The 18,184-nt window shown below is 40.2% G+C and overlaps 1 protein-coding gene across 6 annotated transcripts in view; it reads left to right on the top strand.

Annotated features, from left to right (window-relative positions):
• anks1b (ankyrin repeat and sterile alpha motif domain containing 1B) overlaps positions 1–18,184 on the top strand; it is a 195,284-nt gene that overhangs the window by 1,705 nt on the left and 175,395 nt on the right. The window lies entirely within an intron of this gene.

Below are 18,184 nucleotides of genomic sequence, written 5' to 3'. Positions count from 1 at the left end.
AGAGAGAGAGAGAGAGAGAGAGAGGGAGGGAGGGAGGGAGGGAGAGAACCAGGTTGACAGTCATGCAGTTTCACTCCCATTTGACTGGAATCACTTTCGGATGGAATAAAATGGCTTTAGGACAGGACATAAATGAGGAGTTGTGTGTGCTGGTTCATAGTAACCTGGCTAAGGAATCAAATCTGGCTCACCTCCACATTTGTGTGTGTGTGTGTGTGTGTGAGCGCAAGAGTGAGAAAGATGCTCCTCATTTCTCCAGGCTTAAAACAGCGTCAGTTCTTTACATTGTTCAGTCTCTCAGCAGAGATCTTTCCTCTCCTCCGCAGCCGGGCCTCTAGTGATTGTGGGCTACTCATCAACAAGCCGGTGATTTTTTTTAGTAACAGACTCTGCCGTTGCTGTCTGCTCTTTGTTCCCTGGCCTGCTGTGGACTCCTTTGTGTTCTCTTAGACTGTATACTGGGTACTGAATGTGTTTGCCTCTTATTCAGCACTCAGGCACACTGGGTGGTCTATTTTCAGTCTATTTGCACATATAATGTCTGTCTCTGTCTTACACTGTCACTCTCCAGCCAAGATTCTCTTGTCTTGCTTTACTAAGCCTGTGTGTGCATGTGTGTGTGTGTGTGTGAGAGAGAGAGAGAGAAAGAGAGAAAGGTCAAAGGTCACATACTGCTGAAATTTGATATCATGATTATGTGTTAGTCTCACCTTAAAGGCCATGAAAGTTCTTGTAGGAAATACCAAAGCTATGAATCATTTTCGTGGAGACGCTGTCATCACACACACACACACACACACACACACACACACACACACACAGTTACAGAGGCAAGGGTCCCACTGCACCACAGTTGATGTGCTGCCGTACAATCAATGCTTGGTGCCCTCATAGTCCTAATGGATCATCTCCTCAGTAAAGAGAGAGAGAATCTGCATGACTGCAGCAGTCTCTTGTATAAGTAACTCTCGTAACTCTCAAGCTGACACACTACTCAATCATCACTTCAGCTTAATACACACCACCAAATCCGAGCAACATACCGTGTGTAACGGGACCTGGTTATATAATAGGTAGACTTACATACAAGCAAATTTACACTAACACAGGAGATAAACTGTACTTGTGCATGCGACTGGCACATTTTCATGATAGTTTGCATCAGTTCATTTTTGACAGCCTCTCGTCTGTAACCAGATTGGCCAGGAAGTTTGGTAATCATATTTGACTAACACCTGTGGGCAGCTGTAGAAAAGGGAAGATCAGTGGGAGGATGAAGAGTGTAGTGTGTTAGTTAAAACCTCACTTGCTCAAATATGAATGCTGCTACAATGAGACTAATGGCTTGTATTTGTCTATTTTAAGTCTGAGAATATTGATATTATACATGTATAATAAATACATGTGCACTGGAATGTTTCCACTCACTTAACATCAAGCCAAACACCAAAAAAAAACAATTACTTGCAATTAATTGTATGATAGGATGAACCCAAATGGCACTGGATCTTAACTTCAGCATCAGTATTCACAATTATCTCTCAATTTAGACATAAATTATTAGACATTATTTTGATATATTATTTCTGTACAGAATTCAGATGCTTTTACAGATCCTATTCCCTCCAACCTTAGTGGCAGTGTGGGACGGTGCACAACTTAGATAGATATTGAGCCTGGGACAGACGTATTTATACTTTTAGCACATACTGTATAAAAGGCAAAGATTTTGCTCTATGTCACATGGTTTGAAATTCTGTGAGTCATGTTTAGTTCGCACACAACCTATACAGCAATGATTGTTTTACCGTTTTAGGAAAATGTGTGTCATGTGTAAGGTATGCTAATATTCTTAAGAATCTTACTGCAAAGCCATTAATCTGCTACTGCCAAAACAGCTATATACCCAAATAAATAAGCCTAGAAGGGTAGCCACTGTATTACAATATTAAAACACTCCGGAGTTAAAACAAAACAAATCCAGGTGCACTTCAGTCAGTTCTATGGAAACTGGGGGAGCTTATCCAAACCAGACTCACATCCATCCATCAGCTGTGGAAAACTGGCTTTAACCTAACAGTGACTCATGCTCACAATATTGAAAGTGCATGTCCCAGTAGATGCATTTAAACTACAAATACCTAGATACATGTCCACCAATAGGTTCAGGAAAAGAGAGACATAAATAGTAGATAGTAGTACAATACCAGTATACTATTGTTCATGTTGTACGTTATAAATAAGTCATGTGGGATTTGTCAATCCTTCATATAATTTGTATACATTACAGTGAAATTTGTACATGAAGTGCAAATACGTAACAATAGGAAAAGAGTGCAGAATATCTACAATAAATCCAATAGGACAATAAATATAGAAGACAGTGCATGCTAATTAGACAGGACAACAGAACAAAACATGACATGACACAACCTGAATATATAAGAATATTTTAAATAATAGCCAATAAATGGGAAATGAATGGGGGATGAGCTGTGATGGACTTTCTTATAGGTGTTACAGCCTTGTTATAACTGTATATCTTTACTTTCCCTAAGTTTCATATTTCTTTGTATCTATAATACTGATTGAGAAGGCATACAGTCAGGTCCATAAATATTGGGACAGTGACACAGTTTTGGTAATTTTGCCTCTGTACACCACCACAGTGGATTTGAAATGAAGCAGTCAAGATGTGACTGAAGCGTAGACTTTCAGCTTTAATTCAAGGGGTTTAACAAAAATATTGCATTAACCGTTTAGGAATTACAGCCATTTTTTACAGAGTTCATCTATTTTCACTCAAAAGTAATGGGACAATTGACTGATAAGCAGTTTCATGGCCAGCTGTGGCCTGTTTCCTCCTTATATCATGATAAATTAAGGAGATAAAAGGTCTGGAGCTGATTCCAAGTGTTGAATTTGCATTTGGTAGCTGTTCATGGGAACTCTCAATATGCCGTCCAAAGAGGTGTTGATGCAAGTGAAGGAGGCCATCATTAGGCTGAAAAACCAAAACAGACCTATCAGAGAGATAGCAGAAACTTTAGGAGGGCCAAATCAACAATTTGGTACATTCTTAAAAAGAAGGAATGCACTGGCGAGCTCAGCAACACCAAAAGGCCTGGGAGACCACAGAAAACAACTAAAGTGGATGATTGCAGAATTCTTTTCTTATTGAAGAACAACCCCTTCACAACATCTAGCCAAGTCAGGAACACTCTGGAGGAGGTAGGCCTATCATTGTCAAAGTCTACAATCAAGAGCCACCTTCATGAATGTAAATACAGACGGTTTACCTCAAGATGCAAACCGCTGGTAACACTCAAGAACACAAAGGCCAGATTAGACTTTGCTAAAAAACCTCTAAAAAAAGCCTGACCAGTTCTGATGCAAGATTAACTTGTACCAGAATGATGGGAAGAGAAAAGTATGGAGAAGGAAAGGAAGGGCTCATGATCCAAAGCATACCACATCATCCGTCAAACATGTGGAGGCAGTGTTATGGCATGGGCATGTTTGGCTGCCAATGGAACTGGGTCACTGGGGTTTATTGATAATGTGACTGTTGATAGAAGTAGCAGGATGAATTCTGAAGTGTACAGAGCTATACTTTCTGCTCAGATTCAGTCAAATGCTGCAAAACTGATAGGACAGCGCTTCACAGTACAGATGGATAACAACCCAAAACATACTGTGAAAGCAGCCCAAGAGCTTGGAAATTAAATGTTCTTAAATGGCCGAGTCAGTCACCTGACCTCAACCCAACTGAGCTGCTTTTCACTTACTGAAGACAAATCTGAAGGCAGAAAGACCCACAAACAAGCAGCAACTGAAGATGGCTGCAGTAAAGACCTGGCAAATCATCTCAAGGGAGGAAACTCAGCATTTGGTGATGTCCATGGGGTCCAGACTTCAGGTAGTCATTGACTGCAAAGGATTTACCTCCAAGTAATAAAAATAATCCTAATATTTATGATTATATTAGTTTGTCCCATTACTTTTGAGCCTGTGAAAATGGAGGAACTCTGTAAAAAATGGCTGTAATTCCTAAACGGTTAATGCAATATTTTTGTTAAACCCCTTGAATTAAAGCTGAAAGTCTACACTTCAGTCACATCTTGACTGCTTCATTTCAAATCCACTGTGGTGGTGTACAGAGGCAAAATTACCAAAACTGTGTCACTGTTCCAATATTTATGGACCTGACTGTATCTACTGTATAGCTTCCTCTCACCTGTGTAGTGAATATAAAGTCTCTCTTCTTAGAGCTGCTGCTTTTCCTGTTACTTAGTGTTTATTTGATGATGGCTTACTCTGCTTTGTGTCCCTGAGAGAGAAGAGACACGATGTCTGACTGAGACATTGAGGCATGGAGCAATGTATCATGGTTTAGCTCATATGTAGGGTTTTTAAATGATATGCATTCAAAAGGCCATGTATAATTTCAGTGCTCTTTTGTGGATATGCTGATGAAAATAGACAATGTCCTTTATCTCTATCTGGAAACAGAGGCGTGCCACACTAATATCAGTCTTGGTTCCATTTACAGCTTTATAGTTGGATTTGATTTGGCTTGACTTGTAAGTTACTTTGGATGAAAGTATCTGCATCCAAAAGCAGATGTAAATTTAAATCTATGTGAAACGTTCTGTTTCTCGTGTTCAAGACAGGAGAGTGCACATCCCATTTAGCAGAGCTCATTTCACTGGTGTGGATCACAGCTCCTACTATAGTACTTGGATGCTGCTCTCAGAAGTCTAGATCCTAATAGCTGATTCAATTTTGTAGAGCTGCTCCGCTGATATCAGGTGCAGCTCTTTAGTTTAAGTGCATGAAGTGTACTACTCTGATAACTAAGTCCAATGCATTTAGAACCTAATAGGTTGAAACAGTGCTACTGGTTTTGAGGTTTCTGGTGTTTGAATTCTAGACTACATATACACTTTATGACCAAAGGTCAGTGTACATTTTGTTGACACCTGACCATCACACCCATATGTGTTTCTTCCTCAAACTGTTACCACAAAGTCTGACGCACACAATTGTACAGAATGTGTCTGTATGCTGTAGCATTACAGTTTCCCTTCACTGGAACTAAGAGGCCCAAACCTGTTCCAGCATGACAATGCCCCTGTGCACAAAGCGAGCTCCATGAAGACATGGTGTGTGAAGGTTGTAGTGGAAGAACTCGAGTGTCCTGCACAGAGCCCTGACCTCAACCCCACTGAACACCTTTGGGATGAACTGGAACACCGACTGAACCCCAGACCTCCTCGACATCCCAACATCAGCGCCTGACCTCACTAATGCTCTTGTAGCTGAATGAACACAAATCCCCACAGCCACGCTCCAACATCTAGTGGAAAGCTTCCCAGAAGAGTGGAGCTCATTATAACAGCAAACACAGGGGGAATAAATCTTGAATGAGATGTTCAACATGTACATATGAGTGTGATGGTCAGGGGTGCACATACCTTTGGCCATATAGCGTATACTATACTGTATATTTATCTGGTTTACTTAAGACACGTGGTTCAGACATCCCGGAAAAACACAGCACTCATAAATATGAGGCTAAGTGAACAAAAGATAGTTGGAAAACATGTTTTTGTCAGGTTTTGTCTCTTGACCTGATTTGTATTTGGCAGAATGAAATCTGGAACATTTATAACAGATACAGTATGTCAAGAAGAATGTGCATGTTGGGGATGTTATAACTGAGAGGATCTGATAGCTGTTCAGAGGATATAAAATAGACTGGAAACAATTATAGGCAATGGGCATACAAGTTATTACGTACCAACCAGGGAGAGTAAAGGCTAAAACATGCTTTCTCCTAGAAACGTGAAGCCAGCCACTACGTCTTTTAAAACTGCTGCTTATGCTATATCATATATGCTATAACGGGGCAGCTGAACACTCGGAAGCAAATGCTAACTTTCTTATTCCCAATACATAAGTTCACAGATGCCCAGGATGCCAAGTGTATTAACCACAGTAGTGTTGATTTTTATGCCACTGCTGGATGGAGAATAGTCAATCACCCAAAAACATACAGCTAGCAACAGTCCTGTGGTCAAAAACTAATGCTAATGAAAGGCTATAAGATAGTTAATGCAAATTGTATAGTCTCTAACTGTAGACATACAAGGTTGAATAATAGGTTAGGTCAGATCATAGCAGATCATAGCACAAGAAACACAGACCATCAGGCTCTATAGTCTTAGAAACAGTTGGAGGAATGAAATAAAAAACTAAAAGGGAACAGAAGAAAGGCATAAATTAGGCTATTTATTTGAGGAAAGTAGACAGCAGGAGGCAGGGGAGGCCTAGTCAGGGTCAGAGTTCACCTGTGAGGAATGTGTGTGTGTGTGTGTGTGTGTGAGAGAGAGAAAGAGAAAGAGAGAGAGAGAGAAATGATGCTATTGCTATTTAGTAAATGGCCACATGTCTAATCCGGGAAGTCTGGTTTAGCCCCCGTTCTCACCAGCTGAGTATGAGAACCGAGTTTGAACGCAGAATGCATTGCATCTGCTGTATCTCCACTGCCAACAGTGCGCTTAGCTCTAACCAACTTTTTTCACTGGATCAGCTGTGTCCAGGCAAGTCTTCTTTCCCTCCATGGTTTGTAACCATGCCAGAGAAATTTCTGAAGTTTTATGTCCTTTTAGAATCACATTTGTCATCTCTATAACAACAGCATATGTGCATTCATTTTTATATGAAGTGTGTACACACAGTAGGCCAGATGTACTAATGCAGCATTTTGACCTGATCCAGAATGCAGCTGCACGATTGGTTTTCAACCTTCCTAAATTTTCCCATAGCACCCCATTGCTGCGCTCCCTCCACTGGCTTCCTGTAGCTGCCCGCATCAGATTTAAAACACTGATGCTCTCCTACAAAGCCAAAAACGGACCAGCGCCCACTTATCTCAAAGCACTTATCACACCTCGCACTGCACCACGCTCCCTCCGATCTTCTAGCACTGCTCGACTGATCCCTCCATCTCTCAGGGTACAAGGAAGACCTGCATCGAGACTCTTCTCTGTTCTGGCACCGAGGTGGTGGAATGAACTTCCCCTAGATGTCCGAACAGCTGAGTCACTGGCAGTCTTCAAACGACGTCTAAAGACTTACCTCTTCATAAATTACTTAAATTAGCACTTTCACAAAAAAAAAAATCCCCAGCAGAGTTTTGGTCTGATGGTATTCCTAGTTTGTGACCTAGTGAGCCAATATCAGAATGTATTTTTGATAGAGACTTCAAAGCACTATTGTAAGTCGCTCTGGATAAGGGCATCTGCCAAATGCCATAAATGTAAATGTAAATGACTTAGAGACCTTGGAATTACGTCCTCTGTGCATTGGAGGTACAAAGTGGGAAAAAAACATGGATGCCTACGTTTTTGTCTTGTGTTAGCAACAAGCTAGCCAACTAACTGTGATGAGTGATGTATATTTTCCTCCTCAAAACAGTGAACTGTACAGTCAGTGTTATAGATTTAATAAGTGAAAATGTCTGTATGTTGCAAATACTTATATATACAGTATAACTCATTGAAAGGTAAGAAGTGCTGCTGTTTACTGCTGATGCTGTGTGCAGCCATGTTGATTTGATGTCACTTGCTGAACTCGGAGGAGCTCATAGTTGAGAAGAATTTTGAGTTGAAGGGGTGTTTTCTTGTGCTTTTCCTGGTCAGAGTTTGGGAACTACAAGATAAAACCTCCAGCTGAATACACCATAAGCTGTGTGTACCCATTTTAGGCTGCATTCTGCACGAAAAGTGTGCTTCTGTTCCTTAAACATATATGCCTTTGAGGGAAGCAGTAAAAATGGGCAAGCGTAAGGATCTGAGCGACTTTGACAAAGGGCCAAATTGTGATGGTTAGACGACTGGGTCAGAGCATCTCCAAAACAGCAGGTGTTGTGGGGTGATCCCGGTATGCAGCGGTTAGAACCTACCAAAATTGGTCCATGGAAGGACAACCGGTGAACCGACGACAGGGTCATGGGGGCCCAAGGCTCACTGATGCGCGTGGGGAGCGAAGGCCCATCTGGTCTGATCCCACAGAAGAGCTACTGTAGCACAAACTGCTGAAAAAGTTAATGCTGGCTCTGATAGAAAGGTGTCAGAGCACACGGTGTGATGCTCTGGGCAATGTTCTCCTGGGAAACCTTGGGTCCTGGCAAAATACCACACCTTCAGAGGTCTTGTGGAATCCAGGCCTCAACGGGTCAGAGCTGTTTTGGCAGCACAAGGGGGACCTACACAATATTAGGCACAATGTTAAGCCTGATTGGTGTATATATACACCCCCCATATATATATATGCTGCAGAAGATGCAGTTGACCACAAGAAAAAAATAAATAAAGGCTATAGTTCTATACAAAGTGGATTATTCTATACAGCGCCTCTGTTTACAATGATGTCAGCGGCCAGCACAGAGAGAGCAACAGAGGAAGCCAAGAGAGCTTTACCTCTCACCATCTTTCCATCTATTCATCTCACACACTGTCTGCCCTTCTTCCTCCACCCTGTCTTTCTCTCGGCGCTCACCGAGCGATTCCTCTTGCTGTCCTCCTCCTGTTTCCTCTGTGACTGATACACACACTGATCCCATTAAACAGAGCTTTTGTTGTGTCCGGCCTTGATCTTATCATCAACTATATAATGTTTGTGTCTGGCCAGTGTGTGCACGGTATTTAGGCTGTAAGTGAGTGAGTCAGTGTGTGCCTTTCTGTGTGTGTGTGTGTGTGTGTGTGTGTATTTGGAGATGACATATGAGGGTTTCTGTTAGCATTATGTGCTTTTCCGGCACATCATCATGCAGACTGTCATCACCTTTATTCATCCCAGTGCTGAAGATAATGATGAAGTAACAGTCATCACTTTTCCGATTAGTGTGTGTGTGTGTGTGTGTGTGTGTGTATAAGACTTTTATGTTTCATCAACACTGATAATATTCCTTATAGTATTTAATGCAAGATAATTTGTTATTATGTTCCAGTGTACTTGACTTCTGTTGTAATGCTTCACTCACTTCACTCACTAATACACACACACACACGTTTGTCTTACTATCCTTGTGAAGACCTTCCACTGACATAATTATTAATGAACCTAATCAAAGCTATGCTACACTTAAATCTAACCCAGACCTTAACCTCAGTAACCAGAAGGAAAGCTTTAGGCTCTCTGAGTCTCTCCTTGATCTTTGAGAACTTGTGTATTGTATTAGCCTTATATAACGTTATATACAGTATAGTTAACAATACTAACCATAACGGTGGTCCTTCAGTATATTGTGTTCTCTCTTTTAGAGGTAATGATGAGCAGCAATCATTATATTCACACTTCAACATGTGAGAAGGCAAGAAATAATTAACATGCTGAGTACACAATGAAAGCTAAGAAAAGGTGTTAAATGTACAGCTGCATCTCTGACTCGCAGTTATCTGTGGCCACCAGTTCACAAGCTAAAAAAATAATGTAGGTTGATTTGTCAGTTTGTTTCCTGAGAGAGCTCTCAAGTCTTTGTAATAGTTATTGGTTATTAGTGGTTATGAAGTATACACAGAATGTTACCTGATTGCAGGCTCAGTGTTGTTACTGTGTGTATGAGATATGTAGACAATATTGTTATACTACTTTATTTACTTAGATAAAAGTGGGACTGAATAGCTGTGGCATTCACAACGCCTCACAGGCCAAGCAAATACCCGAAAAGTAAAAGCTAGTTTCTTTTCTTTTTTAAATTTTTGCTTGTTATATCCCCTTTAATCAGCTTATCTTTGGTATACAACAACCATACCAGTGTTTGAGGCCTTGTGTAAATATTGCCTGCTTTGTTGCACTTTGAAGTGTGTGGAATTTCTCTGCAACTCCTGTAATGAAACACATGGAGATGAGTGAGCTGTGGCCATGAAAAAACACAAAAGACATGAACACACAAACTCCCTTCTCATCCATCTGCATCCATCTCAAATATAGCTTGTGTCCTGATCCACACACATGCACGCTTCGCACAGAGCAACATCTAAAACACTTAAATAAAAAAGGCATGCACTAAACAGTGCTGAACAGTGACTCAGCAGTTACACACTGCCTCAAACAACACACATGCTAACACTCTTAAATGACAAAGAGTTCAAAATGAAAGAGTTGTGCTTTCTAAATGGACTATAGCAAAAATCCAGACTTTAGAGCTACCTTTAAAGGCACAGTGCTAAAGGTGCAGTGCAGTGTTGGTACCCATGCACCTTTATAAACTACACAACTTTCACTAGCACTTCAAGCTCAGATAGGAAGCCCTCAAAGTTATATTTATGTCATTATGCTTTATTTCCCTTCTCTGATAGCATGTGTGACAGATACGGCCACTTCCCATAACTATGTTTAACACAGTGGTTGTAATATTTACATATTTAGTATTTAACTCCTTCATGACATACTAAGGAAATAAGGCTGAATTTCAATACAGTTTTTAACACACCTTCACTGACTTTCCTTCGCTGTTTGTCCTTCAGGGAATTACCATGTTGAGGGCTGTTCCACTTTATTAGCCCAAGTGAATTTGTTAGATAAGCCCTTGTAGGCCTGTGGGATTGAGTTGATATCAGTACAGATAGATTTGACTCGTGTAGGCGATATGCACTTCCTGGTCAACAAGGGCATGTAAAATTGTTTTGAAATGTTTTTCTTGGTGTCGCTTGAATTGTGTCACAGGAAAGCAGTGTATTACCAAGACTCACCCTTGCTTCAGTGGATAATCTTACCCGACTTGTACCTTCTAAGAACTGCTGCTGTAATAAAAAAGACTGCCCAGGACTCTTATTCACAATATTCACAGAGATGAACAGTACTGTTTGCCTTTGCACTTATTCTTTGCTTTTACTACACCTCTATATTGTAATGATTTATAATCCCTCTATCCAGTGTCACCCAGAAGACGAGAGTTTCTCTTTTGAGGCTGGTCCTTCTCAAGATTTCTTCCTCATGTCGATATAAATCTACATCTGGATTTCTGTGAAAACCTCTATAGAAATAAAATTGAATTTAATTGAATGGAGGTTTGCTGATGCATTGCTGCGGTTATGCCAATGACTGTGTATGTGAGTGAACACTGTAACAGCGATTCAGAAGTGTCTAGCTGCAGTACAGTGTTTAACCCCGCCCATTCTCATGTTAGTGAATGGAGACCGCGTCAAACCTCGATTTTAAGTTACAGCTCCACAAATTATTTTTTGGGAATAGTGTTCTGTCGATTAGTTGACCTTGATATCTCCACAATATTTTTCCTTTTCCTTGTATGTTATAGGAGTTATTTGATTATAAATAATCAGGGTTGATGATGTGATTGACAGTTTTGGGTTGGGCTGTAAAAGACAGTCGAGCACTTTCCAACATGGACCGAAAGCTCTTACTGAGATTACAGCCCAGGGAACTTCATTTAACATCTTCATTTAATAAATTTTGTGAAGGAAGTGATTTTAAAGAAGTGATGGTATAAACCAAAGCAGCTAACACCAGCTTGATCTCATAACCGTTTAGTGTTGACTGTATGACCTTAGTGAACACTGGCAGTAGCCTGGTAAGGTTAGACTCCAAGGACAGAACGAGTGGAGCATTAAGAGCACTTCTCCATTCAGACGTGTAACTTACTGCAGGTGTCAGAGCTCGATGAACATCATGGAGAGATTTTTTCCTCAAAAAATAGGTTGTGCTTAGTGTAAATGTTGAGTGCTGTTTATACTTTCAGTCAGTATCTAACATTAGCTACTTATACTTGCATTTCTTTGATTAACATGATGGCTTAGTTAACGTCAGCTAGCTAGCAAATGGTAGCTCAGTCAGTCATGAGTCAAAGCTCTAAATCTTTTGATGACAACAGTAAAATTAATATTCTTGCACAAATTATACAACTACATTTTGGCATTTTACATGTTAATTGCTTAATAACTCTGGACCTACCACTGTGAGATAGTGATCAGTGCGGCATTTTAAGTTGCACTTCAGGTAATATCTTTGGATAAGCGATCTACTGGCATGAAATGGGGCGTGTCCACAACCAATATCTTCATATTTTCATGAAGATTTGAGATTTTCAGATTTCAGATTTGTGGTGGCCCTTTTGCTTCAGAGTGCTCATGTACTGTGGAGCCGTTAGTCTGGTCTGGAGCATGAGGAGGAAGAGAAAGTGAGAGGAGGAACAGACAGAGCATGCAGAAAAAGAGTGATGAGGAAGGAGAAGAGCTGGACCTGTCTTGTCCACTTGTCCTGTCTTTCGTCTCAATAATTTTACAGGACAGTGCAGATACTGAGCTGCTGACAGAGCAAACCTGTACTCTGATCCCTGAAATAGGCCACAGCAGGGTGTGTGTGTGTGTGAGTGTGTGTGAGTGTGTGTGTGTGTGTGAGCGGGGTGTCTTCTAGAGTTGATGTCTATGCTTGGTGCAAGATCACCTCGTGAAAGTAGTCTCAATAAGCAGCTACTAATATAACCCCCTTCTCTCTCTCTCTCTGTCTCTGTCTCTGTCTTTCTCTCAGTCTGTCTGTCTTTCTCTCTCTCTCTCTCTCTCTCTCTCAGTCTGTCTGTCTGTCTCTCTCTCTCTCTCTCTCTCCCTCTCTCTCTCAGTCTGTCTGTCTGTCTGTCTGTCTGTCTCTCTCTCTCTCTCTCTCTCTCTCTCTCAGTCTGTCTGTCTGTCTGTCTCTCTCTCAGTCTGTCTGTCTGTCTGTCTCTCTCTCTCTCTGTTTCTCTCAGTCTGTCTCTCTCTCTCTCTCTCACTCTGTTTCTCTTTCTCACTCTGTCTCTCTCGCTGCACTGTGTTGAACGAGGAGAGGAAACAGTGAAATATGGCTGAACTTTTTTGAGTAAGATCAAACACACAGGGACATTTCATCACATCCTTCACACACACAAACACACAGCTCTCTCTTTTATTAACAAACGTATTACTAAAGCGCTTAATTATACAGAAATGTAAGTCTTTTGCTCTATTATATTCTGTTTTTCAGAGCTGTTATGAAAATCTGTGAGACCTCTGAAATGTGCTGTGTATACCTCTCTATATCATTTGTTAATCTTTACTGCAATATCTGCCTTTGTAATACTGATACCACAGAAGCCTGGAATATGGAAATGGTCCTAACTTTTTTAAAACAGATTTTTTGTATTATGCTCTGAGCTTCTACATAGCTTCAGACCATGTTTCTAATAAATTCCCATCTCTACAATTCCAGCTTCAGTGCTTTTTAGTCTACATTGTTAACAATGAAAGTAAATAAATTGGTGCAATAAATGTGCAAAATAATGTCATGTGACACTATGTAAGGATGTACTTGCACTTGTGCTGATGAGCTGATGGCTCAGCTGAAATCACTGATTAACTGAGAGTGCAGCGCAGCACGGAAACTCCTTATAGCTTAATGATGATAAAATCCCAGTTTAATGATGGATAGAGGATGCAGTGTCTACAGCAGTGTCATGTTCAACTCTGGCTTCACTAGCATCAGAAAATGAGTCTGGATCGTCCTCTCTGAGTCAGCATGCACCACTGATCTGACTCTAAACTAGATGAATGGGATCTCACACAGTCTGGCGTCCACCTCTCCACTTCATGCAAAGTGATATCAAAGTGTTTTAACGGTCCATTAAAGCAAATAAATTAATTAAAACACATTTCCCATTGTAGTCTTGTGAAGTTGAATGTACACTGTAGAGGCTATCATATCTGACTTGTTCTACAGGGTACTATCTAGAGTGAGCGGTTAAGAGTTGACAGCATACAGTCACCCAGCGTACACTCTCTGTTCAGCTTTGTTCAACTGCATTTGAGACAATATCATTAACCAGGGTTGACAGGTTCCAGCAAAAGTCCCATCCCAACTACATCTCAAAAAGCACACGAAAGACCTGAAACTACCCCAAAAACTGAGCCTTAGAGAAAGGAGAATTTTCTTTTTTTTCTCGGTGGGAAATTTTACATTTACATTACTCCATAATCCCTGCTTTCCCTTTCCCAATTTGTGCAGTATATCTTACAACAGAAAAGTACATCATAGACACACTGTCTTCACTTTGTGGGCACAGAGATTTTTTTAACTAGCCCAATCTGGCAACTCAGTCATTAACTGTCCTGTCCGCTCCGCATCCTCCACTGAAAAGTGAGCGTGTTGCAGCGTGATCCCTGCCCCAATGGATCTCTGTTAGCGCTTGATGTAGTTCCCAGTTTTGACCACTAGGTGCAACAATAACTATATGGAAGCTAAGCGCTGGAGTTTAAAATGTAGGGAGTTGCGAGTGAGGACTTTATGAAGATTAACATTTGTTAAACAGCTGATATAAATGGTGGAGCTCTGCACAGCCTGCCCCGATGGATGAGTTGCCACTGATAGTCTATGCAACCTCAATTATGTGTGTGTGTGTGTGTGTGTGTGTTTTTGTGTTTGTGTTTGGTTATGGGTATGGGCAAGACTCCAATGCTAAGTACGACACCCTCAACATTGTCACTTTTCATTTTTCATCTTGCTTTCTCATTCTCAGTCAGTTGTTGCTGGTGACTGTGTGTGTGTGTGTAAAACAGGGCTGAAAATGGCTTGACCCATCAGCTGTGTGCTGTTCCAGTTGCAGTTATACTCCCTCTATACTCGATCTCCTGGTGAGGTCATATCATTACATGTGTTTTCATACCACTGCTATGAGGATGACACTCGACTCATCCTCTCCTTTCCTCCCTAAGACACTCATGTTTCTGCTCAGATCTCAGCATGTCTGGAAGACATCTTATCATGGATGGCAGCTCTTCAGCTGAAACTTAATCCCACCAAAACTGAACTGCTGTTCATCCCAGGTGACTCATCCCCATGTCAGGATCTTGCAATCTCCCTGGACAATTCTCTGATCTCACCTTTAGTTACTGCACGCAACCTTGGGGTTACCATGGATAATCAACTGTCCTTCTCCTCTCACATTGCTAATCTGACACACTCATGTCGATTTCTCCTTTACAACATCAGAAGGATTCGTCCATTTCTCTCCACAGGCCACTCAGGTGCTCGTTCAGTCCCTTGTCATTTCGAGGCTGGACTACTGAGACTTGCTCCTGGCAGCTCTGCCTCTGAGCGCCATTCGTCCTCTGCAACTGATCCAGACTGCAGCTGCACGACTGTTTTTCAACCTTCCTAAGTTCTCCCACAAAACCCCGTTGCTACGCTTCCTCCACTGGCTTCCTGTAGCTACTGCGTTAGATTTAAAACACTGATGCTCACCTACAAAGCCAAAAACGGTCCAGCACCCAGTTACCTCAAAGCACTTATCACACCTCACACTGCACCACGCTCCCTCCGATCCTCTAGCACTGCTCGACTGATCCCTCCATCTCTCAGGGTACAAGGAAGACCTGCATCGAGACTCTTCTCTGTTCTGGCACCGAGGTGGTGGATTGAATTTCCCCTAGATGTCCGAACAGCTGAGTCACTGGCAGTCTTCAAACGACGTCTAAAGACTTACCTCTTCATAAAGTATTTAAATTAGCACTTAAACAACAACAACAAAAACTTTGTATTGTCTGAGTGCTTGTTACTACATTACCTCCCCAGCAGAGTGTTGGGACTGATGGTACTCTGAGTCTGTGATTTATCAGTATAATAATCAGTATCAGTGTGTATTTATTGATAGAGACTTCAAAGCACTTCTGTAAGTTGCTCTGGATAAGAGCATCTGCCAAATGCTGTAAATGTAAATGTAAATGCAGTTATTACCCTCACCTTACCAATATATAACAGTGTGTGTGTGTTTGTGTGTGTGTGTGTGTGTGTGTATGTGTGTACATTTTTTTTCTGGTGTGAATCTGTATGTGGAACTCAAGCAGTGTGTTAGGTACAGGTGCTCAGTATGATGTGGGTGTGTGCGTGTGTGTGTGTGTGTGTGTGTTTGTGTCTATTCGTGTGTGTGAATCTCAGTGGCTCTTGCAGATGGTCTGCTGAGTGTCCAGTCAAGCTCAACTGAAAGAGATGTGTCAGTGAGAGAGAGAAAAGAACAGCAATGGGGGATTTCTCAATCTGGCAACCATGAAACTCTCACATGAGCAGAGCCTGTGTGCATAAACTGTACACAGATTGGCCTGTGTGTCTGACTGACTCATTATTCAGGAAACACTTTTTATAATTTGTAACTTTTACACCAAAAAACTGTACAGTTTTATAAGGTGTATGAAATAAAATATATCTGAAATCCATTTTGCACATCACTGCCTTCACGTTTTAACAATATAAATATTTCTAATCCACTGTTACTTATTGCCATTTCATACTGAGTATAACTCACCTTTTAGTAGATAATAGGTAATGGCATTATAACATTTATTATTATGTATAACATTATTAAGCTTGTTTATGGACGTATTTAATTTCAAGTTTTACATTTTCTTATTCTACTGGCAGATAATTCTGCTTCTTTCTAGAAAATTAAAATGAACAAAATTATCTGCTTGAAAATAGTAAATAATAATCTTATATTTGGTTTACTGTAATTTTATCATAGGAAATACTAGATCAGTTAGATTTTAATCAAGATATTTTGACTTGACTTTGTTGCAGTGTGAGTTATGTGTCTGAAGATGCCTGAGTTGATAAGGTGCTTGTTAATATGGAATTATTTAATAGCCTCAAAAAATGTGCAGTTATCTCCAAGCATTATACACCGATTGTGATTATTAACATTATTTGCTGTGTGTATTACTTATACTGTTCTTGCTATAATTATTGCAGATATCAAGCATTTTTCAGTTTGTTAAAATGTTATGCTCAAATTTACAAACACTCAACAAAATGTAGCTTTAACAAAAGCACTCAAATGTTTGATCGTATAGATATGCCGAAATGATTTTCTTTTTATTTCGGGGAAAGAATGCATAATAAAAAGGGAAAAAGAAATATAACTTAACATGGCTGTAGTACTTCCTGGATTATAAGACATATTAAAAATGAGGAAAAAACAGAACCTCAGGCCAGTGATTTGGCAAACAAAAGCAATTTAGAAAGTAAATTAGCATTGACATTAAATATATAATACCTGGGCAAAAAAAAAAAAAAGGCAAATATGAAGCTTTTAATGGTCTTAACAACAAATCATTGGTGAGAAAATGAGCAGGAATGAAACAGATGCACTCCTGAGAGCTCCTGTGCCTCTATTTGCTGGTTTCCTTTTGCTGCAGTGAACTGTTTGTTTGGGGAAAAGCTAGAAACAGGGAAATTCACTTCTATAGTCTTCTTATACACAAAGGTAAAATCATCATAATGATTAAAATGTTTGATGTAAAATTTAAACTAACACATGTCACATGGGTGTACAAAATTTTCTTAAAAGATTATTATTTGGTTATTTGGTTTTCTGCCGCACCTGATGCAGCCCATCAAGAGCCACAAGACTTAAACATTTAAAGAAATCAAAGGGAAAAGCTCTCGCATACTAACTTCCTTTATCTATTTGTTTCATTCTTGCTCATTTACTGACCAATGATTTGTTGTTAAGACCATTAAAAGCTTCATAATTTGCCATTTTGGGCTTGACCACTTTTTTTGCCCAGGAGTGTTACCACTGGCATTAAGATAAGTTTTCAGTAATAGAGTACAACACTAAAATGAAAAGAAACTAAATAAACTACACTAAACTAAATACAGTCTCTGGATGCTAAAAGGCTGTACAAATCTTTTGTAAAATAAAAAGAACTGGCTCATTAATGTGACTTTTACAACACTTTGTAGACTTATATTGCTTTTTTTGTAAGCAGAGAGAACTGTGACTATTTGTCCAGGCTTGAAAGGGTTTGTGTTTGACAGATTAATACCATTAATTAAAAAGTACTTTGTAAAGGCAAATGGGGTCGTGAGAGAAACTCACAATTTGCTCTTTTGTTTTAGTCATTTATTTTACAAATAGTTATTAGAAACATTGAATATGATTTTGTGTGCTAATATTTAGAAATGTTACTGGGAGTCGCATTCGAACAAGCCACATTTAAATTAACAGCGTACGTGTTATTTTTGTCTTCGAACTATCCTGACATGCTGCATTAAGCGTAGGAATTCAGCAATAAAATGGACAAATTTCACCCCCATCTACATCCAACAACTAGCATTGTGTCTTAACTGCCTTACCTATGTACTATTCTTGGCC

This window comes from Pangasianodon hypophthalmus, chromosome 9, assembly GCF_027358585.1.
Source record: "Pangasianodon hypophthalmus isolate fPanHyp1 chromosome 9, fPanHyp1.pri, whole genome shotgun sequence".
Lineage (NCBI taxonomy): Eukaryota > Metazoa > Chordata > Actinopteri > Siluriformes > Pangasiidae > Pangasianodon > Pangasianodon hypophthalmus.
This window is presented reverse-complemented; position numbering and strand designations above follow the sequence as displayed.